The sequence below is a fragment of the Passer domesticus genome, chromosome 1 (genome assembly GCF_036417665.1).
Source record: "Passer domesticus isolate bPasDom1 chromosome 1, bPasDom1.hap1, whole genome shotgun sequence".
NCBI lineage: Eukaryota > Metazoa > Chordata > Aves > Passeriformes > Passeridae > Passer > Passer domesticus.
In genome coordinates, this window is record NC_087474.1 from 152,149,730 (window position 1) to 152,174,366 (window position 24,637).

The following is a 24,637-nucleotide window of genomic DNA, read 5'->3' on the forward strand; positions in this document are numbered from 1 at the left end:
TTCTATTTAACATTCAACATTTGTAATGTGGCAGAAGCCGAGGCATTACAACAGCAAGACCAAGCTACCTTAATGAAGTTAAAACTAACATCAAATAGAGAAGTTTTTTGTGTGAGCAGAATTGTTAAAAATTATGAAAGTTGAAGAAAATATTTATTTCAAATTCTTCAAAGTATTTTTGTAAAATTTTCTATTGTGAAAATATGTATTTGGTTAGGCTGCTCCTTCTGCATCCCAGCATACCTTAAACTTGCAACAGATAACAAATAAGGAACAAGTGATTTAATGTTGTTATGGGGTAGTGTGCTGAGAGTATTATGACCTCCTTTCCATAAAGAAGCAATTTTTTAAAAAGGAAGAAAATTATCCTCCTTAATACTAACCTCATTTACAGGGGACAGGGGGAAAATGGAGTTAAAAAGAAGTTAAGTAAGCAGTTAGAAAAGAGATAGTTAATTTGGGATACTTCTGTTTCTGGATGGCTGATGTAAGTACTCGGAATTATTTTCTGAAGTTTTCAATTGTGGTCTGGCTTCAGCCCAGATCTCCTCTCTTCCAGGTCTGTGCTATAACCACAAGATTGTTCTTTAATCCGTCTACAGTGAATAAAATGAAATTATACAGATATTCAAAGTCTTCATTTGGGTATCTATGGACTAAGACTGAAAGTATCCTGGATCACCAACAAAGAGTTCATACACTATGAGCATTTATTTCCTATCATGCCATATCCACAGGATCATTTTTTTGCCAAGTTAACTTTCCTATATGTAATGGTCTCCAGTTCCAGCACTGAGTGAAATGGCCTTGGACTTGATCATGTGGGATTGTGCTATGCCCTGTTAGCATGAACACGTCTCTCTGATTTCTTCCGAGTGATGTCTGTTTTTCTCTTATTTGTCTCAAAACTACAAAATCCTTTTCTGATGGGTTCTCAGTTGAAAAGTTCTTTCCCTGTTTTATCAAGGGGAGTAAATACATTCAGCTTGGCACCACACTCACAGAGAATTCCAGTAATTCCCATAGCAACTTAGCCACATGCCTTTTGGGATGATCACAGAGATGTCCTATGGGAGGGATTGAATTAAATTTCCCCCTCTTTCAACAGCTGAAAAACACACTGTATCCTTCCTTCCTTTCTCAAAGAGCACAGCCAACTCATGATAGTCAAGCAAGCATACACTTGCATCAGACTCTGACTGTATTTTGCATACAGGAAAATCAGATTTTGGTAGTTATCTAGTACAAAAAGTCATGATATATGAAGGAAGAGTGGTTTTGCTTTTTAATTTTTTTCCTTTCTAAAAAGGACTGGCAACACTGCAAGCAATCAACCAAAACTGAAAAAGTTATTAACAAAACTTGCACAGAAGTGTCAGAGTTTACAGGATTCCTGATAAAAACAGAAAGACTTATTGTCAAATGGCAACAGCCCTTGAAATAAGAGTACAGGGTGGTGATGGAGAAACAAATGGACTGTGCATTCAAGTTCCTCCCAAGCATTTGTGGATAGCTCTGGAAGATTCACACAAAACTCTTCTGCAGATGCATGGAGGGACTTTGACAAGCTCTGACTTGCAGTGACCCAGTTCATTGAAAGCTTTAAACCTCCTCAGCATTACATATCAACATTCACCTGATTTCACTGGTGAAACTTCATATTATCAGAAGCTAATACAGAATACCTTTTTATTGGGATGGGATCAGCGACCAGTAGCACATCACAGACTATATTTCCATCTTCTACCATAAAGATAAGCACAATTCTGTATCAAGTAGTTGACATTTATGGCTCTGTCAAGACCTTTTACATGTCTCATTCATGCAGAAATTACTTTTTCTTCTCTCCATCTGTCAAGAAGATATAACTGTCTTGACAAATGTTCTTTTACAGTTTACAGAAATACACATTGGCCCTCAAGACTGAAGAGAATGCCAAAAATTGCCCTGGCTGCTTACAGATGGAAGAATTTGTTTAACTGCTTCAAAGTCTATGAGCTCTTGTCTTTCCACTTGCTGATTACAATGCTGCATGACATGCTGGAACTAACTTCAAGGTCTGCATGTGAGACCTGAGAAGGTGATGATATAACTGGTCACCCAAAATACAAAAGAAAAGAAATTAAAACTGCTGGATTTTTATGTGCATGAGCCTCAGACAGTAGGATATTTGCCTTAGGCCACACAGAGAGTCATCATCATCAGTGTCAGGATTTGAGCACCAGGACCCCAGGTATGTTGATCTAAGCCTTCCACTTGCAGTTGCCTCCTCCAGGCTCTGTTCAAGGAAAGGACTGTTCAAAGCTCAACACCGTGAACTCACCACAAGTCTGAAGAAAACCCAATTAGTTACCAGCAATGACCGCACCCTGACCCTTGTTTCAAATGCTTGTAATGTTAATTATTAACCTGTGAAAGAACTAAAACCTTGCAAGGGGACGGTCTGAAGCATGGAGCAACAACAGCATGTGATGTGCTAGAGACAGACAAGCAATCACCAGAGGTGCTCTCTTCTGATCTGTTTTTTGGCATTTGGCTACAGCTTGAAGCCCTTTAAAGCAAATATATCCCACTTCAAATTTCTTTCCTTGAACTGCTACAGAAAGCAAAAGGAACTACCAAGCAATAAAATAAAGGAAAAGAACGGGTTATGGAGAAAGAGTTTCCACTGTGAATATCACTGACAGCACCATTTTAAGGCACAAAGGTGAAAGGACTGTTTTATAGGTGCGGAAATCCTTGTAACACAGTCTCTTTGTTTGCAAGCTACTGAGGTCAGAAAAAGCTTGCCTGAGCTCTTTATGTACAAACGTCTAACATCCTTGTTCCTGGCTCACAGGAGGCACCTCCTAATGCCTGCTGTCAACTCATTTGTGACACGTAACTGTAGTCAAAAGGGGGTTGAATTGCTGGGTTTGTAATGCATACACACATTGTTCAAGATTATCTAACAACATTAGCCTCTGGGAAAAGGATGGCTTCAGGGCTCTAATTAAAAGAAATTATAGACAGTCAAATCAAGTGCTTCCTATTTGTATTTTATTTAATAAAGAAGGAATGACACAGATAGAATTTCCCTCAGCCTTGCCTTTTCAGTAAGAGGAAGGGGGATGCAATGGGCCTTTCAGAGCTCTGCAACAGCCATAAACTAGTCCCAAATCGATTGCCATCCCCAAACACATTCTCCAAAGGCTTAATGGTATTTTCACGTGGGATCCAAAGCAGGCGGTCTTCAAGGAAAGTTATTGCATCTGGTCAAAAAAATAAAGCTGACATTTTTAGACAAGACCCTAAAGTATGATTCTCCCAGGAGGGTTGTAACATAGAAGAGGCTGAGCAGGTGGTAATAATCAGCATTACATACATTTGAGCATTTTCTATAACATGGATTACCATGGCATTCCTTCCTCCCCCTCCTCTTCTGGGGGAGACTTGCACAAATTGCAAGCATTTTCAAGTCACTTTGATAAGCATTTCTATCACCAGTTTCACAGCTGTAGCTAGATTGTTTAAAATATATAAAACACAGCCCCACCCTCCAGCGGAGATAAGGACTAGGGAAGCAGGGGACTCTCTTCCCTCTCTTTCTCAGCACTTATTTAGCCCGTTTTCTAATTCCTACCAAAAATATTCTACTGTTGTGCTTAAGCACACCATAGAGGTGCTTAAGCAGCAAGAAGTTACTGCCTGCTTTGGGGCAAAAGGTGGATGCACACCCACACCTCAGACAAAGTGTGTAAAACCAAAGGTAACTAAGATAAGCAATGGTTAGTGTGTGCTTAGAAAAGGGCAAGACTAAATACAAATCTTTTACCCCAATTCTCCTGCCTACACCAGAAAGAGGTCAATAGGTGGAAGGTCTAATCGCTACCAGAGCCCCTTTCAAGGCTGATGGAGGAATCCACAGAGAAAGAGAGATGTGACAGAATTTCTCCCATGTGTGCAGCCATACCCAAAGTCTCCAAACGGGGAGCCTTGGATGCCATCCTGATCTTGGGAACTCAGCTGCCTGTGCTAAGTGGTCTCTGCCACAAAGACCTTCCCATTTCAAATGATGTAATGAAACAATGAAGTTGACATTAGTAAATGCTTTTATAATTAGTTTGGTGGTATCATTTCACTGAATAGTAAATTGACAGAAAAAATGCAGCTTCTGGAGGTCACTGAAGCAATTAGGAAATGGTGAGTGGTTTCTGCCACAAAAAAGGAGAAGAAATGAACTGTGGAAATAGGGGATAGAGAAAGGGCCTTCAAGGTAATTACTTATTTCTATTCAGAATTTTTAATCGCATTTTAATTTTTCATTTCAGAACTTTTTCTTTGTTTTCATGCATTGTTTTTATTGGGTTGAATTTAAGACTATTTTTCTTTTTCTTTTTTTTTTTTTGAGAGGAAGATTTTGCTAGGGAAAGAAAGCACTGGCTAAAGTGCTTGGATCAAATAATCCTTTCTGAATCAACATAAAGCAATTATTGTTGTTTCTAAAAATCCACATCTATATCTTCTTGGGTTGTTATCTATGTTTTTAGGTTTAAAATCTATTTTTTTTAATAACTGGGATAATAATGTGCCCCATTTACAGCCCCTTCAGTCTTTTAATATTTCTATATTTGTGTAATTATTTTATGAATTGCTGCAGCACTAACTTTCAATACTTGAGCAGTGACACTGATAGACCCTTTTGATTCTATCTCAGCTAATATTTGCCTCAGTCTGATAAAATCAGGCTTTAATACATATCTGTTTGTAAAGGGATGTGAAGAATCTTTCTGTGCTTTTTTTTCCCCCAGAAGAGCTCAAATTGTCTGTTCAGGTAGTTATTGGATACTAGTTTTTTGGTTTTTTACTCATCAACCCTGATAATTTGGGTTATTTTTAGCTGAAAATCCTACAGGATAATTTTTCTTTCATCCCAAAGATGCTTACCCTCCAAAGAGCAACTCTGGCAGCTCTCTCCTGGTTTCAGTCACAGTAGTGTTATTTGCACTTTTTATTATTTAATTTTTTTGCCAGAACACTGCAATATGCTTTTATTTTACTTAAATGCTGGAAAGGCTTCAACAGAGGGAACCCACAATAAAATTCCAGCATGTTCTCCCATGGTCTCCTCTGACTAAGTAATGTTCAAGTTTCAGCACAGTGAGGGATTTATTTCCAAAGCATACAAGCAATTTCCCCTGAAGCCAGAAAAAATAAATTATATTTTTTCTGGTTCATTTCTATCACTTGTGTTGCAACTGTGTCTAACAGCATGATTAAAAGTTGTTTATTAGGACTATATATTCTTACATGAAGAAAATTAATACCCATTTTTGCTTTAAAATATCATTTTGTTAATGATATTTGAGTAGCTTCTTGGAAATATTAGGGATGTGTCCAGAGGAGAGTCTCTGTGTGTAAGAGAAGGAGGCTGGAGAGGCTGCAATATAATCTTGGGATATGTATAGGATTGTCTGCCTGTGTTCTGACAGTCTCTGCAAATTCATAGCACTTTTGTGAACTAGCATGAAGAGGAGAGAACTGAGGTATCACTATACTCTAAATAAAATTAAGCCCTTTCAGTGAACTTAACAAGATCTAATCATCATGAATCAAGGTAAAATTTGAATCATTTCTGTTTCAGATAATGCTGTTATTTTAGAAAAGCACTCTGTCCTGGCCTTATGTCTCTTTGTCCTCATATTTCTCAAGTGAGTTCTACCAGCTGGGTGTAAGCTACCAATGGCTTCCCTCTGGGATGCCTTCTTCTGCCATTTCATGGCTTACAAGGATGCTCTTAATGGAAAGAAGATGTCTTTCAGTCCTCATCCCTACAGGCCCTGTCTTAAGGATTGGGACATCAAGACTGATCAATGAACTGTCTTGACTCACCTTGGACAAAGCTCTATAACCTTGAGACTTCTAACTCCAATCTAAAATTTGAAGTGGGTCTCTCCAGGTTCATAAATAAGGCATTTAAAGCTTATTTCAGATGCCTGAGTGTTGACACAGTAATAAAGCAATCCAGAATGAATTATGACGTTCCCATCTGACAAGGGATGTCATCTTTCTATTGATAAAGTGAAATATTAAAACCAATTACTTTTGTCTGATAGCTGGAGTCACATAAATGCACATGGGAGAGCAGACTGGAAAATGAGAGTTGGCACAAAGGTGGCTGAGGTTTGATTTGCATACAGCCAAGTAAAACAAACGAAATAAAATATGTATGCAAAAGCAGTATTTGTACATGAAGGGAAATATAAAAGACTGTTTTCACAGACATGTCTGTTGGGGAAGGTAAAACATTACTAAGCCTGTTGTATTGCTATGACACTTGCTGATTCTGAGCTCAACATAATGAACCCACTAGTTCAGCTTGTGGTTCAGGGCCGTCTTCCTTGGATGTTTTGCAAATTCCCATTACGGGAAATAATATTACTATCCCCACAAAAGCTAGTCATTGTGGCAAAACATGGAGAAGGAACTCCAGTACCAGAAGTGGCATGCAGTGGTCTCAGGGAGTTTCTAGCCTCTAGGTTCAGCAGTGCCCCTGGCTAATGGGACCATACTTAGTTAAGCCAATCACTTAAAGAGGTTTCAGACTCTCTGCCTTCTCCTTCCTGTTTCCTCACTTTGCAAGCTGCCTCCTATTAGATATCTTGTTGCTGCTTGCTTTCAGCTGAAGCATCTGCATGGACACAGCAGGATGCAAGTCTCTGATTTCCATTCACACGCAGAGGTCTTGTTTCTAATGGGGAGGCTGTGAGATTTTGAACCTCAAAGGGAGAATAGAGGGCAGTTTCACAACTGGAGAAAGTGAAGCAGAAAATGTGGTCTGAATTACCATGTAATTCCAAAACATTGGCTTTGGTTGCTGTCAGTTCATCCATAGAGCAATGCTCTGCAGTAAAAAGAAGTTCATCTATACTTGGACAAGCACATCCAAGACACCCTGCCTGGCTGACATCTGTCACTGCTTCTGATGCCACTGTCCACACTGCCCAACATCAGCCAGGCTCCAGCTTCATCAATAAAACTATTGATTTTTTTATTGCACATTGACTCTGCAGGTTTGTAATGAAAAAAAGTTCCTCTCTTACAGGAAACTTCCTGGAGTCTCACTAAAGTCAGTGCAGGTAAGGACTGTGGATGTGCTGCTCCACTTCAACCTGCATCTACTGCATTTGAACCACCATATTATGTTGCAAAATTAGGTCTCTGAATTTGATGAACCGAGAACAGGCTAAAAATATTGAAACAGTGTTAGGTGTTTAATGACATGGTTCTCATAGTCCACAAAAGGCAAATAAATCCTGCATGGATTTCATATTTGCATGAAGGATTATACATTATGATGTATGAGAGATTTGATACAATCTCTAACATTATTGCATCTTTAAAAGGCATTGGGTTTATGAACGTTTCTTCTAAAGTTCAAATTTAGGCTCTTTATGTCAAGAAAATACTTTCTAAAAGATGTGGATTAACTCATACAAGAGCATACAAGTTAGTTTTATTTCCTGGAGTACCTGCCATTAACTGGCTTTTGCATCTGACTTCTCATTTTACTTAGGAAAACTAGTTTTGATACTCCTTTTTAACATCATCAATTAATCTTCAGAGTTATTAGCAGCCTATGCTGGACATATATAGAAGAAAATTAATTTAAAAATGAGCCTTTCATGAAAAATACCCTAGCTATTGCTGGTTTCTGGCTGCAATCTCCTTATGTTTTATCCTGTGAGATACATCACTTCAACAAAGCTGAAAAGATATGCTGATACACTGTTCATGCAAGGGAAATATTTATGCTCTCAGTTTGCCATTGGCAGAGACTCTTCTTTCTAGCAAAATAGCTGTGGCCTACATAAATGCTGACTTGGAATTGCAAAACACATTATCAAAATGCCATTTGTAAGCTGGGGGTTACTCATAAGTTCTAGAGAGTTTCAGGCCATTGCCTTGAGCCAGAGGTAGGCCCAGATTGTTTTAATGTTAAAGTATGATTGAAAAAGAGCCTCTACCCTGTTACTGGAGCTATAAAAACCAATTGCACAAGATGCAGTATTAGGCATGTTTCAAACATTTCAGGAAGAGATTAGTTAAATTGTATTCTGGGCCTTTTCCTCCAGCTGGGTCCACAAGCAGCAATAGCAAATCCAGACTTTTCACTGTGGCTGGTAATTAGGTCTGCCTCACTCCCAGGAGATTAATTCTCTGCAGAACAGATTATTACAGTCCAGCTTCTGTATCAATGGGCAGACTCAGTCAGCAGACTGATTTCAATTAGAGAAGTTAAGTGCTATTGACTTCTCCCATGTACAAGAGATAGGCATGGCAGGTAGGAGCCAGATCAGAAACCAGATTATTGAGTTAATCTTACAGTTACAAATACTAGAAAGAACCTTAATTTCTTATTTCCTAAACAAACAGGTGAAGATACATTTCTTCATTTCTGAATGCTCATAAATTTTAACTTGAAAAGGAAGAAAAAATGGTGTGGTCTTGTTCTAGTTTTTTATCATATGAGATGAGGAAACACAAATGCTTTGTCTCACCAATTAAAGTCCTGTCTTGTCTACCTTAAAAGGCATTCTGGTGATGGAGGACTAATCAAGTTATAACCACATAAAAGAGAGAGGGCTGAGGCCACGGTTTAACAGCACAGGAGCTCAGAGAGCAATACTGCTTTTCCATGGATCTATTTCCCTGGTGGTGGTGATGTATTCCCACACTGTGAGTACAAAGCAATGTTCCATAGGTGTGACAAAATACAGTCCTCTTTTTGAAGCACTTGGCCACAGAGAGGCTGTAGCCTCTTCACTGTGCATCACAGGTGGCCAAATTCTCAAAGTATTTGTAGTCCTTGACAATCTCAGCCCAAGCAGGTGTACTCCCTGGGGAACACGTGCATGTGTATGCCTACCTGTCTGTTTCTTGGTCACTGCTTTCTTAATACTGATGGATTAAAATAATCTCACAACTCCATAAGGTGTCCAAATCCTGATGAAAATTAGTAGAGACTAATTTTGCTTTCACAATGATAATCAAAATGATGTTGCTGCCCCCCTTGGATATACCAAGAAGACTCACAAGGTGACGGATCACATAGCATTTCTTAAAGCACCTATTCAGGAGGTTAGAAAAATGTTCTCAGAGAGGATTACACAGTCTATATATCAGAGGTTGTAAGGACAGATGTAGAGGAGGGGTTGAGAATATTCAGTGTACACTGTTTCCCTTTGTTGCACTAGTGCACAAGCCAAAGGTTTTCCGTTCAGAGACAGCAGGGGCTGCTGAGCAGGTGGAGAGAGATGTGCAGGTGGGAAGATCACACAGGTTTCAAGAGATACTTCGCATCTGTGCTCAAGGCCTTTCTTTCATCACAGCATTTATCTCTTCTTTTGAGCAACCTGACTGCAGAAGGGGTTTGGGTTTTTTTTGTTTCTTTTTTTTTTTTTTAATAGCTCAAGAGTGATGATCAAATAATAATGCTTACCATTTACCTCTTCAAAGTCACAATGCAACAATGACTTCAGTCTCACAATGGTGTTGTGAAGTGGGTGAGTTCTTTCAGTACTGTTATCTGCAAAAGATAAAGGAAGAGATAGCAGAGATATAGAGACGTGTCTTCAGCTTCCTCGAGACATCCTGCCAGATATTGGCAGAATCTGGGCTACAGCTTGGAAAACACAGAAAACATCTATACAGCCTACTGCAACATGGCAGTGAGGCCAGGAAGCTGAGCAGTGAGTGGGTCTGTAGGAATTCTTGTGCAGTGAAGAGCACAGGCAGATTGTAAACCCTGTGCTGAGACCTCCTGGTGCTCAGCTCCACCAACAGCTTTGGATCCAGCTTCCCCACATGAAGGACAAGACAGTGGAGGCATTTATGGGTGTATACACAGGGAGCACTCTTCTTTTGTGTTCTTATGCTCATCTCAGCTCACAGCTGGACTCTCCTAGAACACAGCTGTTGAGGTTGTAGTGGACTGGCCTATTCAGAGGAGAATTTTCTGAAGTTAGTGGTTACAGTCTGCCCAGACTGTACTTTTGTTACCTAAATCATATTTCAGATTTTCTCTTCATAGCTCAAATCCACTGTTAGTGTCAACAATTATTTTCATTCCGAATTTTACAATTCCCTTATTTCTTTGCACTAATACTAGGTGGTGCTCACACATGATGCTTATTCTGCCCAGGTGATTCAAAGTTTCTGGTGAATGAAGAGTCTCAAATTTACTAGACCTTATTACTGAAAGACCCAGTGTGATTAAAATTTAAAGGGATGACAATTCAGATCAGTTCTAGTTTTTTCCAAATCAATGTATCCACCTCTGACACAGCTACAAAATTATCAAGTCTTCTCCGCAATACATGTATGAATTTCTTGCTGCTACTGAGATTTTCATGTGCTCAGCTTCTGTACACAGTAGGGTTTCAGTCACTGCAAAAGGTGGGAGTTTACAGCTTAACAGAAGTTTAAAAGAAAAAGGAGATTTGACAGAGTGTTATTTTCAAAAATAATCACCATTTATTTAGGTGAAAAGGACAGAAAGATGATGAAACTAGGAAAGCCATGCCTGATAGCAGAAAGAAATCAAGCTGTTTAAGTTTAGTAACAGAGTTACTAGAAGTCCATTTTATATACATGTACATCACGAAAGCCCTGCTAAACATTCTTCTTGTAGTCTAAAGTCTCTTCCAGTTCCATGTAAATATATTACTGTGTTGTGATATTGCTATTTCCATATATATGGAAACATACATACATATATATATATATGTGTGTGTGTGTGTATGTAGAAATAGCAATATTCTGGCAAATTTCCCCTCAATACTATTTCTATATATCTATATAGGAATATACATTCAAAAAAAGGTAGAGGAGATCTGTACCCTGGCAGCTCCCCAGCAGTACATAAAGCAAAACATTTTGACGAAGTGTAGAGATGAAAAGTTACTATAAATTATTCAGCCAGGTGTATTCCAAGGGCCAGATTAACTGTTTCTGAATATCTCATTATACTTATCTCCTGTATTCTTTAAAAATTCCTTGTGGTACAAACTTCAGCATTTCCATAGGCAAGCTATTCCAGAACTCAGCTTCTCTTACTAAGACTTTTTCTATTGCCAAACATAAATCATCCCCTCTGTGACTTAAGACAGTGGCTTAAATCCGAGCAACAGCAACAATTTTTATTTCTTTCCTGATGCAAGAGAAAGTGGGTAGGTCTAAATTATTATTAATTCTTCACAAAACAATATGAAATTTTTTCAGCTTCCTTGAGGTCTCCTTGGAAATCTCTTTGGCCAGTCACCTGAGTATGCTAGGAAGAATGTTCTTAAGGCATGGATAAGAGGTATCCAACTTACATATGTCAGCCCAGCAAGTTCATCCAGTGTCAGAATTTACGAAAATAAAGGTCTTAAGTCCTTTCAGCTCCTTCTACCAATCATTTTCCTTCTCTATGAAGAATCATGCCAATCTTATTCCATCTCGTTGCAGTAATGCACTATGAAATATTGTGCTGTGTTCACTCAACATTTGACCTAACTTTTGTCTTTACTCTTCCTAGCTTTTTTTTTATTTTTCTTCCATCACATTTGCAGTTAGTCTCAGGAACTGTGATGCCATGTCTGTTTTTCTCTGTTTGATTGTGGGGCTCAAGTTCTTTGAAGAATACATGGCTTCATCAAGTTTGAATCTCTCCAAATTTCTGTAGTGTTTATTTTGTTTGTTTGCTTGTTTTAAAATTGGACAGCTTATTTTTGTATCTATAATATAATTCATTGGAAAACCTTAAATTCTTTCAAACACATAGATTTAACTTGGTTTTGCTGTGATCAGTATGTATAACAACAAATAAGATTAATGTCAGCATAGGAATGACAGTACTGTAATTTCTTCTTCACACCATAAAGAGATCACATTTGTGCATTAATTTCTGTTCCACAAACCCAGGTCTGAGTCCAATCTCACAAACATTGGTAACATCATCACAAAGTTTATATACTTTGCTTTCTGTAAGTCTCTTTAAAATGCCTCGTGCTAAGTAGGCAATAAAGATGACATAGTCACTGACTTATAGGAGATATAAGAACTACAGCAGGTACTTAAAATTGTCAGGTATTGTGTCTTCTGAACATTTACCCAATTAATAAGTTCTTATTTGATCTATATCCATTCCAATCACTCGTAGTGATCAGTATGACTGCAGTCACTGTGCGCTAAGATTACCTTCTATAAATTAGCAATGCTGTTTTGAACTGTTTCTCAGTATGCCTAGTCAAAAGCAGAAATATCTATTCTGCAGTATATTCCAAAATTCAGTAATTTTTTGCCTGAATTAAAGCTGAAATCTAAAATCTAGCTGCAAATAGAAACTAATTTAGGAAACCTTTCTTCTTTGGTACTATTAATCTAGTCAAATTCAAATCTTCAATATAAGAAAATTTCTATCTTACTATTGCAGTTGGTGTCCTAATGTCAGAATAAAATTAAAATTATTTAAAACACACCAAATATACTCTGTGCACAAATCAGAAAGAAACTGTCCCCTTATTAAAATGAAAAAGCCAATTCTCTTTAATAATTGTTTCTACTTCCAGCCACCAAAATTGATATTGTCCAATTACATGCCATGATTTTTATTAAAATGTTGGGGTTTTTTTCCCTGCAGAGTCTAGTAAAAGAATTGATTGTGTCTCTTTATATTCTAATATAACTGATAAAAAGTGAGACAGGCAGAAGTGAATCACCAAAAAAAATTAGTTGGATGTAATTAGCCAAATAAAAGTGACTGTTATTGTACTATTGCTTTGGGAATTCTTGTTCCTCCTATTCTGTGTACACGCATACACTGATGTTCTTCATTCATAGCTGAGGACCTCACTCTGAGATCACATTTCCTCCTACACTAATCCCCTCCTGATGTTGACTGAAGATGGGGAGTGTATATGAGTGTAAACAGACAACAGAATAATTTTGAAGATATCAGAAAATTAATTTGGCTGGTCAAGCAGAGGTAGAACAGTAATGCCTTGCTACATCACAGTTCTTTGGGATGCAGGGATATTTTGGGTTTTTTTTAAGAATAAACACTTAGCACCACGTAAGCACACTGACCATCTAACTTTGGAATAAGTTTTTGTCAACTCTCTGAGACTCTCACTTTTCTTTCTCACTCCTTTTTCTCCTGTTATCCAGAAGAGCTTGGGCCTGTGGTCTTAATGCACTACTGTATAATTGTTATTTATTCAAAGGTGTTCTTTTGAAAAAAGGACAACTAGGAGAATCCAAACCCAACTATGAAACTTAGGGCTCTAGCTCATGACCTTTGTATCAGACTCACAGTTTTGATAGATTCTTGTTTATGACCTGAACCTTGTAAGTCCTTCCCACTTACCTGAAATCAGGGTGGGCTCTTGCTATTTCTATTTAATTGTGTGAGGCATTGAAACTTGTGATCAAGTTTCCCTTGGCTTTCAGAAAAAAGCAACTTGTAGTACAGGAGTCTAAAAGGCTCTCTTCCCATTCCTGCTTGACACTGTCTTTTCCTGAGTGCTGATTTTACCCCATTTGTGTGTCCATGCAGTGGTAGCTGGACATAGGGGCTGGAGGGAGTACTTGAGAAGGGCTGGGAGGGACTGACCACAGCCCATTCCCCACCCTTGCACCCCCTGGGGCAATAAAGTGTGGGGAGAAGTCGTGGATGTTTTTGTTGTTTTTTTTTCTCACTATCCAAATTTATTTTAATTGGTAATGATTAAATTGATTTTTCCCAAATTGAGTGTGTTTTGCCTGTGATGGGAACTGGCAGGTGATATCCCTGTCTTTATATTGATGAAGGAGCTTTTCCATCTTTTTTCTCCCTCACCCTGTTGAGAGAACAGCTGGTCAGGCGTCTGGAAGTTGTCCAAGGCTAACCTGCCACATTGGTGTATTGTAATACTATTTGTCCATATTCAGGAGCATTCCTAGTTTCTGTCTCATTATTGTTTTGCCAAGGAGTTCAATTGCAGCATGTCTTTTAGATCCCAATGTTACTGTCTGAGAGCTGGACCCTGCTTCTTCTCTACAGTGAAAGAGAGGAGAAGGGTTCTCTAGAATGGATTTGGTGGTTCAATGCAGCCTACCTCAGGTACTCCTGCTTTCAGAGGAGAGGAAGGGACAGAGAATGCATTCTCTGATCTGCATGCAAAATGAAACATTCATTCCGGCATTTAACCTGCAAAGAAGGTATTTAATGCCAAGTACAGTTAAAAAAAAAAACAACCAAACACCTCTTAGGCGATAACTGTGTTGGGAAATTCACCGTTTCCCAGCAGCCTCTCTGACACACTATTTCCAGCACTTCCTCTGGCACAGATATTGAGCAATAGAAAAGATTGTTTTAAACTCCCTTATCTTTTAAAACAGCAAGGGCTGTATTCTTTTTGTTTAACATGAATGGCCTTTGGCCCTACTGTTTCCTGAACAATGCATAGAATTGTCTAGAAGGCTGTCTGGGGGCAAAGCTATGCCAAGGGCTATTCTAACAGTACAGCAATATAAGCAATCAAGCCCCAGGGCATGGGAATGCCCCTTGATACTGTTTGATTTCCTAATACAGGTTCAGCTTTAGAGTAAAATTTAATCCCTGAAACAAATTTGAATAAGTGTGTTAAGACAAAGAGGTTTTTCAGAAGGTGAAAAAGGTGGGAATCCCACAGATGACCCTCAACACACACTGCTCTGCAGGCTCACATCTCCTGCTCTGGGGATGTTCAGGTAATTTCTTGCCGTGGGTGAGTTCCCCCCACTATCAATATCTTTTTGTCAGGAGAAGCAAATAATCCCCACAGTTTTGCTGCACTATGTCATTTCCTTCACAAGCTTCTCCTGACATGCCACTCACATCTTCAAACTGCCATTGACATTAAAGCAGCATGTACAATATTGGGCAAATCTTGCATTCCAAAACCTTCTCTACTGTTTTCAAGCACCTTCAAGTTTCAGCAAGAAACTAATCAACATCTAAAGGCTTGAAAAATCAATTCTGTCTCTGTAATTGAGAACTTACTTTCCTTCAGTGTGGGAAGAAGCATGAAGATGATTTACTGATTTAGGAACTGGGTGGAGTAGACCACAAAGGAATAAAATGAAAACATGTGGTGTGAATTATTTGCAAAGGAGGAGAGAAAGAGGGAAAGAAATGCCTATAGATCTCTATAGATAGATCTGGATATATAAATATATAATGTGGAGTACCAGTGAAACAAAGCACAGATGATTAGGCCAAACCAAACATTCACATTAAACATTGCACTTGGCCTCCTTTCAAAACAGGCAGCAGTAACAGCAGGGAGAGATGGCTTGCCAAAATTGCATCAGACACACATTAGGGAAGAAGGAAATGAGTTTACTTGAGCCAGCTGTGACATCAAAGGGGTTGGTCTTGAAATGGATTGTGGGAAAGGGTTCCCCCTTCGGTAAAGTTTGCAAAGTTCAGCCAAACCTTTATAAAGAGACCCAACTCTGTAGAGAACTTGACTCTTTTTTTTTTTCCGCTTTCCTAAAGAAAAACAGCATTCTCAGTCAGGAGACTGGGGACTAGTATAAGAGAGGAATAAACTTTAAGGGAAGGTGTAAAGGTTTGTTCTGGAAGAAGAGGATTTTACCCTAGCTGGAATACGTCTCTCTTTTACAAATATGCTTTAGTAATAAGTATTGCTCTGCACTGAGGCGGTTGCAATAGTTTTTCATTAAGAACGGTCTTACTGAGATGAATGAGAAAGGCAAAAATATGAGAAACCATCCACTGATTCAATAATTTTCCTGAACTGCAGCCAGCCTAATGGAAACTGTAGATAAAAATTAGAAAACAAATTAAGATGAGACAACTCCTGGCATCACTGAGATCAATGGCAAAAATCCCACTGCCATCAGGGAGACAAGAACATATATCAGTGCACCAACTGTTCACTTAAGCCATTTTCCCATCTACCTGCTTTAAGGTTTGTTGCAGGTTTTCACAGCTGTAATTTCTATGCAAGGATGTCAGGCTGAGGGACAGATGTCATTTTAACCCCAACACAATCCTAACCCTAACCTGACTTAGTGCAACCTCACTGGTGACAAGAGATGCTTCAAACCATGCACCAACTACACAGCTTTTGTCTGGGACCCTTTATATTCAAACACACATGGAAAACAGATACTGTTTTGCCATGGGGTTTGTTTAATCTTTAATGCCACTTAAACAGCTTAATCCCTTCTCTGATGTATCTCTGTTGACTCTCATTTAATGGGATGTATTCCAATTACACAAAATGTTTTTTTCTTTATTCCTTTGATGCTAATTCACAAGATATTAATGCTGACAAATAACACAAAATAAAACCAATACTATTCAGAAAACTTCATCTTACTCTTTTGAAGGCAAATTTGGTGCAAATATGCAATAGTTTTCTCTTTATGCTCAAATAGTATTTAATTTTATTTTTGCCGAGTATTTTCCTAAGACCATTTTTACTTTGAATTTGCCTAGCTGTGCAGTCCTCATGGAGGAAGTGTAGGTGTACCATAACAAGTCCATGCACAATACTCAGCATAGTAGAAGCCGTGCAGCTGAGCATTAGCACTGATGAGAAATTTGGTATTGCTTTCACAGTGACAGATGAGATTTGTAGACACATGCACTGTAATATGTACCAGTCTAACATTCCTACTCGGGATATTTTCAGAAATCAGTAGAAAAAATGAACTGTCCCAAAACTGAGACCTCAGAAAAACTTCCAAGGTGGTTTATGCTTCGTGTAGTATTTTAAGGCAAAAGTCCCAGCCTTTCTTTGCGAAGAAGGAGAGAATACCCATGTGGTATTTCAACTTCTATTCATCTTTCTTGCTTGGTAGTTGATGCTAAAGGAGATCTTCTTGATTCCTGTGATTCAGGACTTCTTTCCTCTTGTGGTGCTCTAAAGAATTGACAGGGTATGACTGCCTTTTACTGGGAATAGCGTAGTAATATCTTGGTATTCTTATATAAAAATATCTATCTTCTTCTTTCTGGTTTTTCCACAGAGATTTCAGTCACACTACCACCTTACAATAGTTACTTGAATTTTGTCATGACCTAAGATCTTAGACAACTCTAACCACAAAGCCATATCAGTCTTCTTACAGCAGCCAGATCTCAGAGTCCATCTGCTTCCTCCTTTTATCTGAGATCCTTATACTAGCAAGGATCAAATGTTTTTTGTTAATCTTGCAGTGTAAAGGAGTGTGAGATAAATTTTGCTGTCTCACAAAGGACTCAGTTGTAGAGTGTAATCACCATTTATGAAATGCTTTGAGATTTTCAGAGTTTTGAGAGTGAAACAGCTACAAGACTATGCACAAATACTTATTATTACTAATATTGTAAATCTCTTCTGTCTGTATCGGTTAGATACAAAATTATTTCAGGTGCCAACCCAAGGACAGTAGCCAGCACTGGTAATTGAAAGTATTGAAACTATTATAATAAATATAAAGAGAGGGTATGAAACTATATAAATCAAACATGCGGTGTGCGGAGGTCAGAATAACCAATTTATTTTCACTCAAGGGATATAGCCTTGTGTAATTGGCACTTATGGTTTCTCTGCACTTCACCACTTGTGAATTTTGTGGTCGTCCCTCAATCATAAAGGTAAACTGCTCTGCCACCATATGTAGTAAGTGAAACTTAAAATAATTGCTAAACATTTTGTTTCCATTATTGTAGTTGGACTTCAGGTCTTGCTGTAAAAACTTTAAAAGAAAAGAAATGAAGATGTATGCATGGAAAATGGGAAAATTTTGAGCCTGAACAAAGACTTCCTCATTTGACTGCATTGTTCTAAATAATTGCCACATTTATCTTGGTCAGTTTTTTCTGTTAGACTGTAGTTTGTCTGTGGTGGGTCTTCCCTGTGACAAACAAAATTTCTTGTGCCTTTTGGAGTATCAAATAAGCAAACAACAAAGTACACTGATAGTAAGATACCCTGATGTCCAATTCTCCAGGGAATTTGGACTCAACATGTATTTTTCAGTTGTTAGGAGTTAATTCCTCCATCCCTACTTCCTAAAAGGCCTCTGTTCCATGAGTCCTTTAGGCCAGAGCTTCTGGCACCAGCATAGCTTTGCAGAGACAGACACCACAGTTGTTTCTTTGAGCATGACCTCACCTTCTTAATAAGTTGGAGAAATACTCATGAAATTCTATGCCATTCACATTTTCTCTAGTTTTTATTATACAGAGACTTTTGTTCTTAGTTCCACATTCTTCTTGGGAAGCAGGACACATTTCCCAAACAGGCTTCTAACATGAAAAATTGCATTCAAATGGGAACAGAGGGTGAATCTTACCTTCTAATATTAAGACAATCAGAAAGCTTAATAATTTTGTTTCTGAAGGAACAGAGAGACCTTTTAAAACACCCTAAACTAAAATTTGAAGCTTATACCTTGAGTCTTTTTCAAATTTTAAATGTTGCTTCTTCTCTCTGGTTAAAATTCGGTAAATTTGTCATTGCCTTCAGTTGCATAATAAGAATAATTTTTCACTCTGTTTAACAAGCCTGGAAGCCTGGTGTATTCCTGAAGCAATTGAAGTACAATGATGTATATAAAATATATTGTTTCAGTGAGTTCTTCTAGTCATCTGATTTTTTAATGAGGACTTCAAACTTTGCTGCACAAGTTGTGTCCCAGTAAAACTAAAACAGGCTGAATTTTGGCTTCACATGTTACTGCATGTGATTTGGAGCTGAGCACAATGTTTCAAATAAAAAATACAGACTTTGAATGAAAGTTCCCGTTCACGTAAATGTTAAGTCATCTTTCTCTCTTCTAAACCTGGTAGGCTCATGACTACTCTCTGTGGTGTATCAATTTCAGTGCCATGAACACCACCATGATCCCACGGCCACACAGTCAATGCCAGCCTGGTGAAATGGACATCAGCAGTGGGAAGCACAACTACTCATTTAACCCTGCTATTGAGCCATTGCTCAGCAAATCCAGATTGGCTGGCAAGACCCTTCTAGAGTACATAAAAACAGTGCCCAACAAAGGAGTTTGAAAGCTTAAACTCTACACAAATTCTCATTATTCTAAATTAATTCCTTGTAATCGGAAAGATATGTTAATTTTATTTTGATAATTGCATTTTGAGAAAGATGAAATTGTACTGCCTAATAATCTGTGAAAACTACTACTTCATTTTAAGGCTTGACATTACTGGGACTAATGTAACAATACCTTTGTATTTTTGTATTTAAAAAATATGGTTTTCTCCTTTATAATTTCTCTGCAGTGGTTGCAATAAAGAAAAAAAAAGAAAAAAATTATTCATTATAAATTCACCAAAGATTTTTTAAAAGCCTCTTCAACCAGATCAACGAATTACGCACATGAAGACGTTAACCTTTTATTTTCTATCAGATGACTGGTTAGGATATTTTCCTTGGATCTACAAAAACTTCCTCCATTTAATTCTACATCCTGAAGTGATTTCAGCTTGTAATAGACAGAAGGGGGATACAGACTTCAATTTCTATTTTCCCATTTCAAGCATCAGTGTAATGTGGGAGTGGAAGGAGGAGAACTGATGCTCACTGTGGTTAACCTTGCCCCTTCCACTGAGTGAATAATTAACCCTTAACTAGGGCAGGACATGGAGTCCAGATGCTCTGTTGCCCCACCAAAGATCTTAAGGATCAAATCTGAGCTACTGTTGATTCTCAGTGCATATGACTTAATCTTAGGGGCAAAGACATTTTGGTTTGCCTGTCCTGAGGAACCATGGTTCAGACCTCATCTTATTTTGGATGTTCTTCTACCCAAATGAGTGGCAAAACAGCTGCTTAAAGGCTTGTTCTGAAACAGGCTTTCCACTGTCTCTGCAATTAAATCTGTTTTCCTGTATATCAGATATTTGGCAGTTAAGCAGATGTTTCCAATAAAAGGCTAATAATCTAAGTAGTGGTCATTATAATAGGTTTTACTCTTTGCCTTTCAGAAATGAATACTCAAAATTGCAATTAAGTGTCTGAGCCTAGCTGGATTCCAGATATGTTTTGAGGCACAGAAAAGAGATTTTACACTGTACAAGATACTTCCCTTCCCTGCTAGAAATGAAACCCAAGTGCTATTACTTCCTTTGAGTCTTTTTTCCTTGATTCTGGTTAACACAGTCCACAGGGAGGAAAAAAATCCTGCAAATTAGTGAGTTAATCATGTTGAGGAAGTAAAAGTAATTTTTTTTAATGTTTTCGTTATTTTTTAAATCTGTAAGTACACAAATGAATCTAGATTGACTGGCCATTTTACCATGTGTTTGCTAGAGCCCAGTCACAGAGGGAACTCTGTCACAGTGAGCCAGTATCTGTGTAGGAGAGAAGTTTGCAGTGCTGCACTATTGGTCCTTGGATTGTTTCTTTATGGGAAAGCCTGCTAGCATTTCCTGATCAAGCTGGCTCTTAGAAGATTCTTAAGGCTAGACAATGAGCTCTTTGTCACTGTGCCTACTTACACCATTATTTCTGAAATTATTTTAAAGTCTCTTGCCCAGGGTTAGTATTAATATTTATTCCATCTCATACATAATGAAAATAACTTGGTAAAGTAATGCTATACATGTGTTGATTAAGATTTGGTTTCTGGAATTACATCTTTGTTTCTGACTAAAAGGTAGTTCAGCCAAAGAATACACACAAGATCTACCCACAAATAAATTTTCTTTTTGTTCATACAATAAACAAATCCTCTCTTTTTCTTTAAAGGAAGTTGAGGAGCAGGGAATAGTTTTTTCTACCTATTTTCTAGCTTCTCAAGGGCAAAATAATAGCAAAATGTATTCATATCAGATGTAAAAATCTTATTAGGACCATCTGTGCTAATCAATGTTTACAAAAATGTAAATAAATTATACAAGGAGGGAATATTAGAAAAGACAGTTCTTGGTTTTCTCACTCTTCAAGCTATTACATAAATAAGATCTGATCCTCCAAATCTGGAGTCATATGAGCATTGTCTTTGAAGCTGATGCATTCATTGAATTAACATGAATAAATTGCTACTCACATGACTCAGAACTTGGATGCCTGAAGCTCTGATATAAATATTTTTCTCCCTTGCACATCAGATTGAATAGATCAGCAGAAGAGGATTTTTTTCAACTTTTTGAAGAATAAGAGATCAGTTTAAAACTGTTTGCTATTCCTGGCCTTGACTTCAGCTTCAGCCTTAAGTCTGGTCCTTCTCCAAAGACTACCAGCAGTTTAGAGAGGTCATCTGCCTAACTGGAATCAGGGAACAGAACATTTTGGCTCTCTCCACTTGACTTCAGCCATCCCATGTATTAAATAACATGAAAAAGCCCGGATGGTGAAATCAAATCCACCCTAAGAGGAAATCCTTTTGTGCCAAAGTTTTTATTTAGCTCTTACCTGTGTGGCCATTTTGCAAGGGTGATTAATCTCTCTCAGCTGAAATTTACCTGTGGCTAAATGCAAAAAAGGATATTTTTTTCTCTCTCCACCAAGTGTGGGATCATTATTCTGCACTGACCTTCACTAGCCAATAACAATTTGATGACATAATATACAGACTGAGAAAAAAATGTTCCTACCCTCAATTGTTCTTTAGATAATTTTACTAGCCTTGACTCAAGCAGAGAAAATGTTATAAAATAACCTGTAAGAACTCACAAAATAGCATGGTCTAACTTGACAATTCAGAAAACTTGTCTCATGCAAACTGACAAAACACAGAGTTGGATCTGCCATGAGTTCATGAATGCAACACATAGGATTGGAGCAATGCAGTGGTCAAACCTATTGATCACCTTCCACCTGGATTATTTCTGGGATGGATGGTCACAAGGCCATCTATATAGACTGGCTGGTGATGAAAGGCACAAAGTGGTGCTTTCATCATTTTCCTGGGAACAAAGGTTCACTAAAGAAAGATAGATCCATCCAAGGAAAAACATTAACTATCTGCAAATGCCAAAAATCAACCAGTAACACCCTTAAATTGCATTCCATGGTAGATTCTCCTAGAATTTTGAAGCTTTTTACAGTCTAGCAATTTTTTAGACAAGAAAAGCGTTGATCTATGTTAAAATTGGGTGAAGTTCTTATGGTGAATGGATTTTTTTTTCATTTGCCCTCCTTCAGATTATAGTACTTGACCTCTGTTGATTTCTATTTTCAGAATGTTCAGCCATATGATCCTAGATTAAAGATTCATTTTGCACGCTCAAGAAAGGAGATGCCATACTGGAACAGACCAATGATTATAGGTCTCCTTCCTTTCAGTAACAGTCTATACCTGATGCTTCAGGGGCATTTGAAATGTTAGCACTATGAAAAATGCTGGTAATGTAATACCCTGTTAGTAATTCAATTTACCATCATTCAAAACAATGTAGAATAATCCCTACATGATTCAAATTCTTTCTACTCTTCACTGTGAAGTTATAGAATGTCAAGAAATTCATACTTATTTTCATTCAAGCATTGTCCTTTTCCATTATTCTCATTGACTTTTTAGGTCTGTTCACAAGGATATGTTCAGGTGGCTGAAGTGAGCAGGTCTCATCTGCCTTTCAACATTCATTTTCACAGAGGGGTGTTAGACATAACCTGCTGGTGATGTAGGTGTCAGTGCAGACTTTTAACACCATTCAGAGATGTACAATGTACAATTAGTACACAATATAAAGTGTATTAATATAGACATATATTTAGAATTTAAATAAAGGCTCTGAATTAATTATTGAGGTCTATTTTGAACAAATTTCTTCTGTCTCTGAGTACAGAAAAAGAAGACAAAGAAAGTTTTGCTGATATTGTCCAAGGATAAGAATCTAGTATGCTGAAATAAATTACCCAGGAGTAGCATTTTCTCTGATCAGACTGAATCTCTCATGGTGACAGTTTTGTGGAAAAGTCCATGTTTATACTACACCAAAGAGCAGGTTATTTGGGTGGGACTGGAGATAAAGATATTGGACAACTTCCATATGCTGGGGCAGATTGTTGCCAGCTGTGCCATAATTTCACTGGAAACATATGCAGGTTTGGATGGTTTACCTTGCATTTGATTTTCTAGCTGGCATTTAATATTTCCCTTCTCCAAATCAAGCTGTCAGCTATTCCCAAGTTACACTTCCAAAGTTAGTTGTGACTTTTAGAAATCTGGCCAGCAACCCTCAGAACTTGTGTTTTCAGCTGTGGATATTATTGGTGTCTATTTCTGAAAGAAAAACACAAATCTGAAGCTCCTTGGGTTTTGCTCTATATCATGACCAGCTCTCACTTTTGAGTGCCACTACAGCTCCACTATCAAGAATTTTTTTTTCTTATTCTTACATCATCACTGCAGTTTCCACCTTCTCTTGTGTAGTTCAGAAGCAAAAAATTGAACAGTGCTTAACTCAGAAGAACACTTAGCCTTGATGTTCATGGTACTTAGCAACCACTGTTCATTCACAGTTTAGGTACTCATTCTATGTGTATCCTTTGCAGGGAAGCATTTAGCCCATGATGTGTTCATAAATAAGCTACAGTCACTAGTACCTTGGAAGTCACAACTTTAAAATCAGTTTTATTTACTGGCAAGTAACAATCAAGTTCTTATTTATGAAACTCAGTTAAGGATTGTTGAGCCTCCTTAGAATATAAAAGGAATTATAATCGGCTACAGCCCCACTCTGGAACTTCCAGCCAAGAAAGTTTCAAGTGATGTGATTTGCCTGCACTATTTGTCGAACACGTTTCCATGTCTCCAAGAAACAAATAATCTTGACACAGTGGAAACTTAAGGGATACTCCATATACAAAAAGGAGAAATCCTGCCCTGCCAGCTTCATCCTAGCTGTAAACCTTTTCAGTAGGCTGGCTCTGTGGTATGTGGAGAGCACAGGGCCTGCTCTGTACACGGGGCCAAGACTCACTGTTCTTAATCCTCCTGCTGCCAGTGTGAAGGGACTCAGGCTCATTCCCTCCCTGGACTGAAGCCAGGGGCACCCTGGGGAGCTCAGAGGTGTTTAGGCCCCATGTTCTCACTTCTTTCTTTAAACAATTAAAAAAATAAAAAAGTGATTTGTGCTTAGAAGCTTTAAACTTTCCAGTAACCTAAGAAAAAAAGAAAAAAGTCTACCACTTTCTCAAGTGAACAAGCACAAGGAAGAAAAAGCCTCTTCATCCCACATTGAGGGGGATTTCACTTCTCCAGGGAGAACTTGAGGGAACAGATGACTCCAGAATCTTTGATCTGGACACCTACAGGCAAGAACAGAATAAGGACTGCTCTGGGCTCCCAGGTCTGAAAGAAAAAATCATCAGCAGCTCCACAATCAGGTCTCCCCTAGGTCCCATGGTAAAAGTCTGATATACATCAAGTGTGTTACCATGGCAGGGAGCCCAAGACTTCTGGGAAACACACTCAAACAAATGTTGTGCCAGAGAACTCAGCAACACTTCAAGAATGGAGGGTGAGCAGGCTATAATTAGGATGTTGAACTACCCATGGTTGTTTGCTCAGGAGTCCTTTGGAAACTTCAGACAGTGAGAAGACAATCACAATGTATTTTCTGTTCAGAGGCCAAGCACTGCCACAAATCTCCTTCAGGTGTGAG

General features: G+C 38.1%; 2 long non-coding RNA genes across 2 annotated transcripts in view; one reads left to right on the forward strand and one right to left on the reverse strand.

Moving 5' to 3' along the window:
* LOC135290054 (uncharacterized) overlaps positions 1–24,637 on the reverse strand; it is a 56,874-nt gene that overhangs the window by 13,497 nt on the left and 18,740 nt on the right. The window lies entirely within an intron of this gene.
* On the forward strand, positions 9,577–11,423 carry LOC135290051 (uncharacterized). The gene is made up of 2 exons (XR_010352783.1): positions 9,577–9,731; positions 11,263–11,423. It is a non-coding gene; the product is annotated as an uncharacterized LOC135290051 (long non-coding RNA).